Source organism: Triticum urartu, chromosome 6A, assembly GCF_056163025.1.
Source record: "Triticum urartu cultivar PI428250 chromosome 6A, HENAU_Tu73, whole genome shotgun sequence".
Lineage (NCBI taxonomy): Eukaryota > Viridiplantae > Streptophyta > Magnoliopsida > Poales > Poaceae > Triticum > Triticum urartu.
In genome coordinates, this window is record NC_141878.1 from 436,397,610 (window position 1) to 436,413,587 (window position 15,978).

Consider the following 15,978-nt stretch of genomic DNA (forward strand, 5'->3'; position numbering starts at 1 on the left):
TGGTGGTGGAGCCTCCTCCTTATTCCCTTGCTTGTTATCCCTTCTTCTCAGGCATGGAGTAGCAATGGAGATGGGTTTTGGATGAATGAGATGTGTGTTGGGTAACACAGTAATTTCAAAAAAAAATCCTATGCACACGCAAGATCCATCTAGGTGATGCATAGCAACGAGAGGGCAAGAGTGTTGTCTACGTACCCTCGTAGACCGTAAGCGGAAGCGTTATGACAACGCGGTTGATGTAGTCGAACGTATTAACGATCCGACCGATCCTAGCACCGAAAGTACGGCACCTCCACGATCTGCACACGTTCGACTCGGTGACTGTCGGTCTCAAAACCGGCGGATCTCGGGTAGGGCATCCCGAACTGTGCGTCAAAGGCGGATGGTAATAGGAGGCAGGGGACACAATGTTTACCCAGGTTCGGGCCCTCTCAATGGAGGTAATACCCTACTTCCTGCTTGATTGATCTTGATGATATGAGTATTACAAGAGTTGATATACCACGAGATCATAGAGGCTAAACCCTAGAAGCTAGCCTATGATTATGATTGTTGTTGTCCTACGGACTAAACCCTCCGGTTTATATAGACACCGAAGGGGCTAGGGTTACACAGAGTCGGTTACAAGGGAGGAGATCTACATATCTGAATTGCCAAGCTTGCCTTCCACGCAAAGGAGAGTCCCCCCCCCCCCCCCGAACACGGGACGAACTCTTCAATCTTGTATCTTCATAGTCCAACAGTCCGGCCAAAGGATATAGTCCGGCTGTCCAAGGACCCCCTAATCCAGGACTCCCTCAGTAGCCCCTGAACCAGACTTCAATGAGGATGAGTCCGGCGCACAGATTGTCTTCGGCATTGCAAGGCGGGTTCCTTCTCCGAATACTCCATAGAAGATTTTGAACACAAGGATCGTGTCCGGCTCTGCAAAACAAATTCCACATACCATCGTAGAGAGTATAATATTTCCACAAATCTAATCTACCGACAACTTTTTATAATGTGGCATCACGCCATGGCCCGGTCACTATTCGAACCGTTTTTCTCAACCAGCTACTGCACATATTGTGAGGCGGTTTTCTTGGCACGTCTTGTCGAAGCAGAGATCGTGTCCCCTTATCATGGGATTCTCATCAATACGGGCGTGGGTAACCCAACCGCGTCTGCTGGTACGACTCCTCGATTTTAGGCAAGTTCCAAACGGCCACGCGGAGGACGCTTGATATTCGCCCTCTTTATAAAGGGGCCAAGGCCTGTCCTTTTCTTCTTGCACTCAATCCTTCCCCCCTTCCCGAAGGCTCACCAGATCTTGTACTAGCCAGGATGATTGAGCTCGCACCTTATCAAGTGCCATCAGGGGAAGATAAAGGGGGGAATAAAGAAGCCGAAAGCGGGCCTCACGCATTACTCATCCAAACCGGGGGAATTAGTCTCTCCGCGAAGGAGGATAACCGGGGAGAAGAATCTAACATTCCCTCTCCCCAAGAAAGGAAAAGGACCGCCTCTGAAGACTTGGAAACGAAGGTTTCCAAACAAGGGAAGAAACTTTCGCCAGGGGGCCCTGCCCCGGAGGCCGTCCTTGCCGCACAGTGCCCACAAGGGGGCCAACCCTCCACCGAGCTATAAGTGAATCAAGAGTACTTTTGGTAAACATATCCTACTTTATCTTTGAGGACAATAACCGAGACATATATCTTGCTGTCCAGCTCGTAGCCCTTCTCAACAGAGTTCGTCTTCAGGGGATCTTCTTCCGGAGGTGATGAAGAGCGAAACGCCTCCCCCTGTCTCCCCGCCTCCTGGCGCGGACGACCCTGAGGTGTCATCACGGAGGATTTCTCCTGATCCACCGAGGCCTGAAGGTAACCCTTCGGTCACCCAAAGTCCAAAGTATTCGGATCCTAAGGGGAGTAATAGAAAGAGTCCGGGACTGTCCGGTGCACGTCCGGACGCACTGATGGGTCTTCTGGAGCAAGCGGCTATCTCAGAGGCGCATCGTACTTTAATGGGTACGGTGGTTGAGAGGATCTCATCCGCCGCAAGCGGGTTGCATAAAGCTTTTACGAGCCTGCTAAGAGGCTTTGAGGTACGCAAAGTAATATAGAAACTTTTTGACGGTACCGCACATGCTAGTTGTGCTCTATACAGACAGTAGCCCCTAAGACTCTGGTTGCTGTCCAGAGGCGGCAAACAGAGGATCATAGTCCCAGGTAATAATCGCGCTGCTTTCATGTGCAGGCGGCTGACGGTCCGGTGGCTGGCCAGACTGCTGAGTTTGCCGGACTGAGCCGGCAACTTGACGCGGCAGATGCCGACATTGCGCTTGTGAACAAGCGGCTTGACGAGGCACAAGGTATGTATTTGCGGGTGGTCAACAAATATTAAGAGGAGCATGATGCTAGTATATATAATATGTTGTGACTACAGTTGGAGCTGCCGTCGTGGATACCCTTCGGGCGGAACTTGCCCGAGCCAAGGAACAAGCCAGGAGGAGTGATGCGGCCGCACTAAAGGCGGCCGAAGACTTAAGATCTGAACAGGCTGCTCATCGCAAGAGTGAAGATAAAATAGCCAAGATGGTTGTTGAGCTGAAGGATGCCGCCTCCCGGTATGAGCTTCTTGAAAAGGAAAGCCACGCGAAAACGGCGGACCTGAAGAAAGCCATGGTAGCAGGCAAGGAAACCCGCTCTAAAATCAGAGCGGTGAAGGAGGAGCTTCGTCAAGCCGGAGATATCACGGCTCGGAAGACCTTTTTGTTGCGGACGAAGTTTGGAGATCCGAAGTATGCCCCTCTGGATCAATTATGGAGTGGTGCGGATGCGTACGTGGACTTGGCAACAAGTGTTGCTGATGCGACTGAGTTTTTCAAAGATCAAAAAGATCACGAAGTGGAGAAGTTGTTCTGGTCGCAGTTCAGTGCTCCAATGCGTCCGCTGCTGTTAAATGAGCAAATGGCCGAGTGGGCTGAGCTGCATAGGTTGTCCGGACTTGCCATGAGGTCTGTCGTGGATCATCTTTGGCCAGAAGGACCAAGGACGAATAGTTATTTTGGTTTAGTGCAATGATTCCTTGGTGCTATGATGCATATCGACGCTGTAAAGAGGTCGGCGTGCATAGAGGGTGCACGGATGGCTCTTGCCCGTGTTAAGACATACTGGGCAGAGATGGATGCCACCGTTATTGCAACCCGGGGTCCGGCCGTAGGCCAGGTCTCGGCCGAGAACTATTTTGAAGAAGTCCTAGAAGGTGCTCGTTTAATAGAGGCTCAGTGCTCGAAGAGTGTCATGTTCGAGTGACATGTATCCCAATTGTAAAAACAATGCTATTTTGACTTATAAAGGATGTGTTTATACTTTTGCCTGAAAGTATTATGATGCCTCCTGTGTGGCCGTTTTATGTATGTATATAACCTGAAAGTTTGCAGTCGTCGGCTTCAGCCCCCACGCATATAATGCGGGGGTGTTCGGAAAAGCGTGTATTCACACTTGATCCAACGTCTTGGTCCATGAAGGAGGTGTTAGCGCGGCGAACAATGCAATCGGACTATATTACTTTAACACTTTCACTTAGCCATAGGAGTTTGACAGTGGGGCTACTATATAGCCCCTGGTACTTCCGCGCTTATCCGAATACGGTGCACGTACATACATGACCAGGAAACCGGTCCTTCGTTAATGCGGAGGAATCGCGAAGATTCTGCTGAGTCCTCGAGTGGTTTACCAGTCCCGCACTTTATCATGACAGTCAGTTTTCGGCTTTCTCTACTGAGGTGCTCATCCAGATGAACTAGGGCACAATCGCAGTAGTTCTCCCGGTGCCACCTTAGCCGATAGAGCGGAACGTAAGGTTGCAAAACACGGGAGCCGGGCAAACCCAACTATTGACCAAAGACATGATTCGGAGCTGATGCATATAAGGCCAAACTCGCGACGCCGAACACTCCCTAAGGTATTCGGTCTTTACAACGTATACTGGGCTTAGTAAGGCCCTCGATAATAAGCCCTGAATTTCCAGGTACATGCATTAGTCTGACGTGACGAAATGTCAAGAACGCCAGCATCCCTCTTGGTTCTGTTGAGTATCCGGAGGGTGTGAAGCAACAAGAGACAGTAAAAAAGGTTTACACAGGGTCTTAATCTAAAAAGAAACCTTTGAGCGGGGCCCTGCTGCACGTCTGCGGCTGTGTCTCCGTTGTGCCGTATCGTAGAAGAGTGTAGCACGATTATCATCTGTAAAAGAGAAAAAACCCAGGTGAAAGTCTTCGTGCGAAAAAATTGGTTATTCTTAATAAACCATTAAAATTTAATCTAAATAAGGTCAAGCAGGACGGTAGGCCTTTTTACATGCGGGAAGCCCCTAGCGCCACCTATGGGGGTATATCCCTCAACCCAATCTCAGGTTTATCTGAGTTGTTATAGCTAGGGGTGTCCCAGACTCGTCTAGCCGTGTCTGCGGTCTTGACGACCGATCATTTATTCTGGTTGTAGAGGTCATTCAGTGTTCGGCTGCTAAAGCCGCCACACATTCTTCCGCACGTAAGGAACGCTCTGTGTTTCCGCTAACTATGATGATGCCATGTGGACCGGGCATCTTAAGCATAAGATAAGCGTAATGCGGTATTTCATTAAAACGAGCGAAGGCCGTTCTTCCGAGTAGGGCTTGATAGCCGCTTCGGAATGGAGCGATGTCGAAGGTTAACCTTTCACTTTAGAAGTTGTCAGGAGAGCCGAATACAACCTCTAGTACTAGAGAGCCTGTACAGCGGGCCTCTGGGCCTGGTATTACTCCTTTAAAGGTAGTATTTCTTTGGCTGATTCTTGTTGGGTCTATCCCCATTTTGCGGATTGTGTCCTGATATATCAGATTAATACTACTACCACCGTCCATAAGGACTCGGGTGAGATGGTATCCGTCAATTATTGGGTCTAGTACCAAGGCAGCCGATCCTCCGTGCCGGATACTAGTCGGGTGATCCCTGCGATCGAAGGTTATCGGGCAGGTCGACCAAGGGTTGAACTTGGGGGTGACGGGCTCTACGGTGCATACATCTCGGAGTGCGTGTTTGCTCCTCCTTTTTGTTACGTGAATCATGTTCACTGTTTGACCTCTGGTGGGAATTTTTTTTGTCCCCCAGTGTTCGGCTGGCGAGGCTCATCCTCGTCTTCTCTTGGTGTCTCCCTCCCTTTGTGTTCGGCGTTTAGCTTGCCGGCCTGCTTGAAGACCCAGCATTCTCTATTGGTGTGATTTGCAGGTTTGTCAGAGGTGCCATGAATCTGACATAATCTGTCTAGAATCTTGTTTAGGCTGGACAGTCCATCTCTGCTGCCTTTGAATGGCTTTTTCCGCTGACCGGGTCGAGAGCCCCTGAATTCGGCGTTTACCGCTGTGTTGTCTGGGCTATCTTCATTGTTTTGATGATTGCTTTTATTGCATCGTGGTTTTCCATTGCCATCCCTGACTTCGGATGTGCCTGGGTCGCTGGTGCTGCTGCGGGCCAGCCAACTATATTCGCCCGCGCAAAAACGGGTCATCAGGCTTGTTAGGGCTGCCATTGTCCTCGGTTTTTCCTGGCCGAGGCGTCTGGCGAGCCATTCGTCCCGGACATTATGTTTGAAAGCCTCTAAGGCTTCAGCGTCCGGGCAGTCAACAATTTGATTCTTCTTAGTGAGGAATCTGTTCCAAAGCTTTTGGGCTGACTCTCCGGGCTGTTAAATTATGTGACTCAAGTCGTCTGCATCTGGAGGTCGGACATAGGTCCCTTGAAAATTAGCCCTAAAAGCATCCTCAAGCTCTTCCCAACTTCCAATTGAGTTTTCGGGGTGGCTCTTCAGTCAGTGCCGAGCTGGTCCTTTCAACTTGAGGGGCAAGTATTTGATGGCGTGGAGATCATCTCCGCGAGCCATCTGGATATGGAGGATAAAGTCCTTGATCCAGACCCTAGGGTCTGTCATTCCGTCGTATGCGTCTATGTTCACGGGCTTGAATCCCTCGGGAAATTCGTGATCCAGTACCTCATGGTGAAGCATAGGGGGTGCGCGGCACCCCTGTATTTGGATGTGTCATGGCGTTCTGACGGCTGTAGTGTTCGGTTTTGATTCTGTGCCGGAGCGCGCTTCCTAGATCCGTAGATGGACCTGGTTAGACCAGCTTTTTGGTGCAAGTCCTCACGTAAATCGTGTACCGACTTAAGTTCGACATCGTTAGCCGCCCTATCGCGGCCACGGGGTGGTTGATCCGGCGCTTTGGATAGCTCTTTGTGTGGCGACTGCCATCGTACTTTTCTTCAATGTCGAGAACTTTGTTCCATCTACTGTTGAGTGTATTTTGCGCGGCTTTAAGCCTTTGCTTCTGCTTCTTTAGACTCCTCGTGGTGGCAATAAGCCTTTTATGGAGGTTCTCTTGCTTCGAGTGCCTTTCGGGGATGATGTGTGCATCGTCGTCCGGACTGTTCTCCTCTTCGGAGACAGGTTGATTAGCTTTACCCTTGGCATCTCCGCGATCGGGCAGCGGCTTCGTACTATGTTCACCGTCCGCTAGTTCATCCTGCTCTGTTGCTGGTTCCATGTGGTCGCCATTTCCTTGGGAGTCGACCGGGGTATTATTCTTTCCAGCGTTGTTATTGCTGTTTTTGCCGAGGCGGGATTTGGAGCGGCGCCTACATCGTCGCTTCGGTTGCTTCTCGAGGGGATTATCCTCCGTTGCATCCTTCCGTTCCTCCTCATTGTTTTATTTGGGAGTATCCACCATGTATATATCGTGTGATGAAGTGGCTGTCCAGCGCCCTGTGGGCGGTGGTTCCTGTTCCTCTCCTACATCGTCGTCCATACCGTCGATGTCTTCGGAGTCGAAATCGAGCATGTCGGTTAGATCGTCGACAGTGTCTATTAAGTGGGTGGTGGGTGGGGAACGAATTTCTTCGTCATCCGCTTCCCACTCAAGCCGGACATAGTTCGGCCAAGGGTCTCCTGACAAGGAGAGAGACCTTAATGAATTTAGCACGTCGCCTAAGGGCGAGTGTTGAAGGATATCTGCTAAGGTAAACTCCATGATCGGTGCCCAATCAGATTCGATAGGCACGGACGCAGGCGGTTCAGAGTCTGTGGCCGGGGATGGATCCAAGGGTCCGGCAACACAGGTCTCATAGGAGGTGAAGTCAGTATTCGGCTCTATCGCCGCTGAGTGTGCGGCCTCCATGGCGGGGTCCATCCAGCCGTCCTCGGACGGTGCGATCTGCTCTGAATCGAGGGTCGGAGTAGCCACAGGTGTGATCTCCCGAACACCGTCCGACGGCAGAGCTAAGTCATGCTCATCGTGACTGTGCGGCGCACCTAACGTGGGCTCGAATCCGTCGAAGATCAAGTCTCCACGGATGTTGGTAGTATAGTACAAGCTTCCAAACCTGACCTGATGGCCAGGGGCGTAGCTCTCGATCTGCTCCAGATGGCCAAGCGAGTTGGCCCACAGTACGAAGCCGCCGAATACGAAGATCTGTCTGGGGAGAAAAACCTCACCTGGATTGCCTCGTTGCCGATGATCGAAGGAGCCATCAAGCCTTATGGTGATGACACAGTGGAACTCTCAATGAAAGCACCAATGTTGGTGTCCAAACCGGCGGATCTTGGGTAGGGGGTCCCGAACTGTGCGTCTAAGGCGGATGGTAACAGGAGGCAGGGGACACAATGTTTACCCAGGTTCAGGCCCTCCCGATGGAGGTAATACCCTACTTCTTGCTTGATTGATCTTGATGATATGAGTATTACAAGAGTTGATCTACCACGAGATCGTAGAGGCTAAACCCTAGAAGCTAGCCTATGATTATGATTGTTGTTGTCCTACGGACTAAACCCTCCAGTTTATATAGACACTTGAGGGGGCTAGGGTTACACAGAGTCGGTTACAAGGGAGGAGGTCTACATATCCGAATTGCCAAGCTTGCCTTCCACGCAAAGGAGAGTCCCACCCAGACACGGGACGAAGTCTTCAATCTTGTATCTTCATCGTCCAACAGTCCGGCCAAAGGATATAGTCCGGCTGTTCGAGGACCCCCTAATCCAGGACTCCCTTAGTGACGTCCTACAAACTCTTGATCCAGTTGAGTGTTGAGGGAGAGCTTCGTCAGCATGATGGCGTGATGACAGTGATGATGAAGCTACCGGAACAAGGCTTCGCCTAAGCAATGCAACGATATGACCGAGGTGGATTATGGTGGAGGGGGGCACCGCACACGGCTAAACAATGTGAACTTGTGTGTTCTAGGGTGCCCCTGCCCCCGTATATAAAGGATCAAGGGGGAGGCCGACCGGCCCTAGGGCGCGCCAAGGAGGGGAGGAATCCTCCTCCTAGTAGGAGTAGGATTCCTCCTTTCCTAGTCCTACTAGGAGGGGGAAGGAAGGAGTGGGAGAGAGAAAGGAAAGGGGGCGCCACCTCCTCCTAGTCCAATTCAGACCCAAGGGGGAGGGGGCGCGCGGCCTGCCCTGGCAGCCCCTCTCTCTCTACACTAAGGCCCATCTAGGCCCACACTAGTCAGCGGGGGGGGGGGGGTTCCGGTAACCCTCCGGCACTCCGGTTTTCTCCGAAATCACCCGGAACACTTACAGTGTCCTGAATATGGCCGTCCAATATATCAATCTCTATGTCTCGACCATTTTGAGACTCCTCGTCATGCCTGTGATCACATCCGGGACTCCGAACAACCTTCGGTACATCAAAACACATAAACTCATAATACCGATCGTCACTGAACGTTAAGCGTGCGGACCCTACGGGTTCGAGAACTATGTATACATGACCGAGACTCATCTCCGGTCAATAACCAATAGCGGAACCTGGATGCTCATATTGGTTCCTACATATTCTACGAAGATCTTTATCGGTCAAATCGCATAACAACATACGTTGTTCCCTTTGTCATCGGTATGTTACTTGCCCGAGATTTGATCGTCGATATCTCAATACCTAGTTCAATCTCGTTACTGGCAAGTCTCTTTGCTCGTTCCGTAATGAAACATCCCGTAACTAACTCATTAGTCACATTGCTTGCAAGGCCTATAGTGATGTGCATTACCGAGAGGGACCAGAGATACCTCTCCGATACACTGAGTGACAAATCCTAATCTTGATCTATGCCATCTCAACAAACACCATCCGAGACACCTGTAGAGCATCTTTATAGTCACCCAGTTACGTTTTGATGTTTGATAGCACACTAAGTGTTCCTCCGGTATTCGGGAGTTGCATAATCTCATAGTCATAGGAACATGTATAAGTTATGGAGAAAGCAATAGCAGTAAACTAAACGATCATCGTGCTAAGCTAACGGATGGGTCAAGTCAATCACATCATTCTCTAATGATGTGATACCGTTCATCAAATGACAACTCTTTGTCCATGGCTAGGAAACTTAACCATCTTTGATCAACGAGCTGGTCAAGTAGAGGCATACTAGTGACACTCTTTTTGTCTACGTATTCACACATGTACCAAGTTTCCGGTTAATACAATTCTAGCACGAATAATAAACATTTATCATGATATAAGGAAATATAAATAACAACTTTATTATTGCCTCTAGGGCATATTTCCTTCAATGTGTTGGATGATGGAGACGGTGGCTAGGGTTGAGGATGATATATATCGAGCCTCCCTAGCCTCCTCTCTTCGTGGGCTTCATCCAAGGACTCATAATGAGCCAAATCCTTTCCAAATCTCTTTTTACGAGCCAAGGATCCCGTGGGATCGAATGGGGAGAAAATCGGTCAAGAATCATGTTTGTAAGGCAACTTTCGAAGCTGTCTGCATGTCAAACGACCGCCGAAACGACCATGTGCGGTCGTTCGGAACGCCATCTTCTGATATGTACTCCTCCGGTAAAATGGCCGTCAAATCTTCACACGAACTCGGAATTTGAGGTTTTTGGGCTCGTTGGATTCGTATGAACGACGCCGATCTGTTTATGGTCTTATATCTTGATTTGGGGCACTTCAAAAAAATGTCTTTTTCCGACCTCTGAAATGGCTAAGTCTGACCATGACTGACTTTGTATCGAACCCATCCTTGGTCCTTTCATCATGCTTGGTCCTAAGTTGCTTTAAAACACTTGTAGATACAAGTAAAGAGAGAAAACTAATAAAACCTAAATAAAACACTAAATGTGCAATTCTCACAATGATAAGTGTAAATACCGATAATCATACATAATGGGCAACTATTTGGTTCAACATGACATGATATATAAAGAGAACATGCAACAAATGAACTCTAAAAATGCGTAAAATATAGAATCATCAGATAGTTGAACCTTGTTTCAAATGATGTGGACATTGTTGGATAACCGCTTCCCGCATCCGTGTTCGCGGACTGGACCCCTATCATGGACGGATGCTAGAGCAACTTTGCGTGTCAGCCTTGGAGATGCCCTAACCCCGTTGCCGTTTTCTTGGTCTGTCGTAGGTTCATCCCAAAACCTGATTACTGGGATGGCTATAGATTGACACCAAACCTTTTTGAGATCTGGCAAGTCCAACAGTCTCGCCTGCATGTCTTGAGTATTCTACACATTTTCATTTGATTTTGCTAATTCATTTTGACTTTGTCAGTAATCGTCATTTGAATATCCTTGAACATGGCAATGTAGTTTTGAACAAAATACTTTTTGATATAAACAGGCTATAGTATTCACAACGAGAAGTAAGTGGGAGTACAGAATGGCACATCCAAAGATTGTCCCCTTGATCAGTGACCTCCTTAAAGCTCTTGCCTCTTGGTAATAGAAGGCGGTGTTGTTTTGGCACCTGTGCACACTTGCTCCTGGTATCTAATGGACTGTAATTTCTTGATTGGAGATGTGTGCTAGATGTATTTTCATGATGTATACGTGAACACGGAAAAGCAGGGGTACGTGAGGCATATAAGCCGACTTAATGCGGCGGACCCTGACTCGCAAGGCAGGGCTGTGAAGATTTCTGTTATGTCACTCGTTTGCTTTGATAGAAAACAAAACAACTGAAGAGTAACAATCTCACTATTACTGATGATGATGTCTTTACAATTTATATCCCTCGAAGGGATGCATCCGGAACGACATGTTCTTTACAATAGACTGAGAGAAGGACGTGACGGTTAGCATGTACTAATCGCACGTTAGTTACAAAAGGAGATTATCCCATTAATTAAATATAATTAATTCCTAACACCCCCTCTAATCTCTGCGCTGACTATTTAGAATCATCATCTTGAAAAATGCCCCTCCAAAAACACTTTGAGAAAAATATGAGGAGATATACATAATATGCCACCAAAAACTCCTTTCAAAAACCCAATGGGAAAATAAGGAGAAAATAACATATTACAATGTTTGTATTATTATTGCCTCATTAAAAACCTTCTATGAAAAATCATTTAGGAAAAAACTCATACCTATTCCAAAAATTAAAGAGTGCAATATCAAAGATCCGAAAATCTGAAACATGTTATCTTTTAGGAGCGCACTCCCCATGAACATTGCAAACAACCAAGTCATCTCATACCTATTCCATTACCATATTTCGGGAATTAAAAACTTGGTAAAGACTTTGTAAACCACCGAGATTATCACATGACGTCATTTGCAAGTATTTAGCTTCTAGTTTCTTTGCAACTCATGGAGCTAAATAATTTCAGAGCAATACACATTCCAATATGCTTTTATAACCTGCTTGCATCTACGCAAAACAAACAACATTATCTTCATAGATAATGCTGGGTAGTCCCAATGAACCAATCGCTATTGAACTTTCCACAAAGTTCATCATTCTAAGAAGCCACATACATCTTTGTGATGCTTCATACAAAACAATGATTCAGAATGACTGGTGGGTGCAGCCACTAAAGGTTCTCCTCCGTTAGAGAAGACATGACCAGTCTATGATTTAGGATTATGGGGATATTATACATGCCTAGTATCACAACATCCAACTATGGTTATATCTTAATTATTTTCATAGAATAAACCAAGGTCTATGGTGTCCAGAAGATATGATAGTGTGATAGAAAACAAAACGATTGATGAGTAACAATCCCACTATTACTAATAATGATGTCTTTGCAATTTATATCCCCTAAAGAAGGGATGCATCCGGAACAACATGTTCCTTACAATAGGCGGGAGAGAGGGACGCGACGGTTAGCACGTACTAACCACACGTTAGTTACAAAAGGAAATTATCCCATTAATTAAATATAATTAATTCCTAACATGTTTGATGGCTGACGCTAGTCCGAACTCACATTGGTTACTTGTCATCTGCCAATATTTCTTTGTCTCAGACTCTTTCACAAAAATGAATTGTTGAATGTCCGAAATTTTTTTTGGCGACTGAAATGTCCGAACTTATTGACAGATATGTAGAGTCCATTTTTCCTCGTACAGACGATGGAACTCAGCATAGTTGTGTGTTGACTACATGGTATATTAACTGTACATGGTTTAGAAGCTTGTATTGGTAGTACACATGGTTTAAAAGGTCATATTGGTTAGATTGAGACCCCGTTGGTGCACTGGGCATAAGAGCAACTCTAGCAGACCACGTAAAACGCCGACCGGTATAAGGCTTTTGCAGTTCGCGGAAAAGGGTATATGTGGGCCGGCGCGGGCGAGATCAGACTCAGACCCACGAAACGGACCCGTAAAAAAGGATATTCGGTGAATATGCTCTTTTACGGGTCGGCTACGCAGGGCCTGCATGGGCGCCGTCGCATTGACCCGCAAACCGAAGATGGACAATTATCGAATTTGACATTGGTTCCATCAAATGAGTTTAGATTCAAACAATAGAACACAGTTCACACGTCTGGCATCATCTTGGTCGATTTTCACTCCGCGCCATCGAGTCCATGGAGGTCATCGGAACCACCGAGTCCACCTCCGACGCTTGTTCCAACTCCTGCACCGAAATCATCGGCTGGTGCACTGAATGCATCAGCGACATTGGTTCCAAACCCCGTTGAGAAAACATCTCTAGCACTGTACCATGCACTGGCCGATGCAACCATTATCCTCTTCAAGATTTCTCTTCTTACCATATCATGCCATTCTTCGGTAAGGTCGCCCATGTCATTGCGGTTCAATGTCATGATCTTGTTCTCTTCGGCAAGCAACTTGGACATGGCTTTGTTTTCAGCGACACGTGCTCTTCTCTCCTCAATGGCCGCTTTGCGCAGCCCCTCGTCCTTGAGCAATTGCCATTTTTCTTGCTTCTCCCATGCCTTCTTCTCGGCCAACTCTTTCTTAATCTCCAACATCTTCGCTAATATCAACTCATTTGATTGCATCCTGGCATCAATCTTGTCCCACAAGCTCGACGCTTCGTGCTCCCTCTTCATCTTCTCCTGAGTCTTCTTGTCACCATTGGGCTTGTTCAAATTTCTTGGGCCATCATCATCCTCATCTTCATCCATGTTCGTAAGTGAACCTCCCTTCGGTGGGGATTCTTTGTCAATCAACTTCCACTTCTCACACTCTTTGAGCAAGTCCCAACAATGCTCTAGTTTGAAGAATTTGCCTTCCGAAGCTTCCATGTCTTTGTATCTTTGTTGGGAAATTTTGTCCTACACAATTAAAACAATGTCAAATTATGCAATCACTTTAAATGCTACAAATGATTTGCATCACTTGGAACGTGAACTCACATAGTCGGATTCCACGGTTCCACTCAGGGGGGTGGGGCATTTGCGAGCTTGTTCCAAGCAAGCAGCCCAGCGCCTATAAATCGGCTTGATCACGTCCCAACGACCTTGGAGTGACCAACAGGTGTGTGGAGTCCTATTGGGATATTTTGCCATCATGCGGAAGTATTGATCTTCGATCCTTTGCCAATATCTCTTGCGGTTTGAGAAGTACCCATGCAAGCATCAATAGACACCGCACTCCAGGCCTTGATCAAGATTTGATCTTCCAAGATCGTGTAGTTCTTCGATCTCTTGCTTTTTCTTGCTTGCGATTGCTCATACGCCCCCTCATCTATCTCCTCCACTTCTTCTTCACCACCGTGATCATCCACGCCACCCTCCGTTTCATTGTAATCGAATGCAGCGAATGGGGCTTGATCAATGTCAACGACGTTGGTGTCCAACAAGTTCATGAACTCGGTAGTGGCATTGTTCGAACCACCACTATAGTGAACGACAACAAGTCACGAGCTACCGCAATGGCGAAAAGCAAATAAAATTGAAGGGACCGAAGAGGCATACCTTCCGGCCATTTCATCAAACACCTCGCCAGCGATGGAAGCAGCGCCGTTGAACGATATCGTCAGGGAACTCTTGCCGGGGCGGAGGGAGTGGATGAAGGAGCCGGACTCGTTGTAGCCGGAATCCTCTTCCACTTTACGCCCGAGACCTTGTCAACCTTCTCCGCCGCCGGCCGGAATCGCGCAGCGGCGCTGGCGCCTAGAGCGCGGGCCTTCCCGGCGGGGCCAGCCGGATTCCCACTCTGCACGACCACGTTGCCCTGCCGCTTGTGGGCAGGCGCAGTTGTGCCTTGGGCGATGGCGGGGCCAACATGGCCGACGACGAGATCCGCCGGAAGGGATTGACCGTGCGCGACCTCGACGGTGACGGGGAACGGTAGGGAGTCATCCATGGCGGCGGAAAACTACCAGGGAAGATGCACCGGAGCGGGTGGTGGCGGGGGCAATGGTGGCGGACGGGTGAGGGAGCGGGAACGGCCGCGCGAAAATTTCCCTCGCGCCAAATCTCGCTGCGGATAAAGGTCGAGCTCAGGTCGGCCTCCCACCTCATGAATCTAAAGGTTGAGGGAGATTTTTTGTCACGCCACGCAAAAAAATTTACGGGTCGGACAGGATTTTCCGTGCCAACCCGTATTTTCGCGGTTATTTTATGGGTCGCGACGTTATGCGAGGTCTGCTAGAGATGCTTTAACATGGAGTAAACCGAGCTCTAACATGGAGTAAACCGAGTTACAATATAAACTGCCAGTTCCGTGGTTTAATGGTTGCTTTTCGTGACTCCACTTGTTGCTTCGATTGATTTTGACTAAGTAACAATATGAAGGCAGTGGTAATGTTTTCAATGCTTTCACACGCATTTAGCCCTTGATTGCTCAAGATCTTTTGTCTACCGCGAACTGTTTGTACCTACAGTGTCGATGTATTTGGTGCTCATGATTCTATTTTTATGATTTTTTGCGATGATGGTGCTCATGAATTCTGGACTGGAAGCCTCGATTCCGCTAGCAGCATACATGGACGGCTACATCTGTTGTTGCGCTGGAGTTATCTGGCAGGCTCTCCGGCGACCTAGGTCGAGAAGGCGACGAGGGAGAGATAATGTGGTACATAACGTTTATGAAGGGTGTGTTTGGTTGCTCGCATGAGGCTTAACCAGGCTCGCATGAGAAATAAATGGGTTGTTTGGTTGCTTTGTTTTCTTGTTGGCCTGCATAGTACAAAACTTAAAGCATCTCTGGGCCTAGCTCACTAAAAACTCAGAAATCGGTAGTTTCTCGCGAGTTAGACCGAGGCGAGCGCAAGCCGATGGGCCCTTGCACGAGTGGAGACGTGAGGGATGCGAGGTGATTATGTGAGTTCTTCTTCAACCTCCACTAAGCTCGTGTCTAATCTCCTCCCTCTGATCTATACAACAGTGCTTCGATTCGAGGTAAGCTCTACACGAAAAAGATGTACCTCGATACTACGGTTTCATTCAGGCGATCGGTTCGTAGTTTCGTCGGCCGTAAATTTTTAATCTCGTGTTCCCTTTTGAAACTATTCTGGACAAATTTTGTCAGATTCGTTGTGCACGATCGATCATTTGAAATTTCCTTTGACCAACAGCCTAATCTCGCAGTCCCTTACAACATTCGCGTTGCAAGTTTTTGGTTTCGATGATTGTAGCTTTATCTCTCTTTCAACAGCAGTCTACTGCACTCACGCCATCATGTCGAGCTCCTCTATCCTTTGCTCCGAGCCCTCCTATTCATCCCTC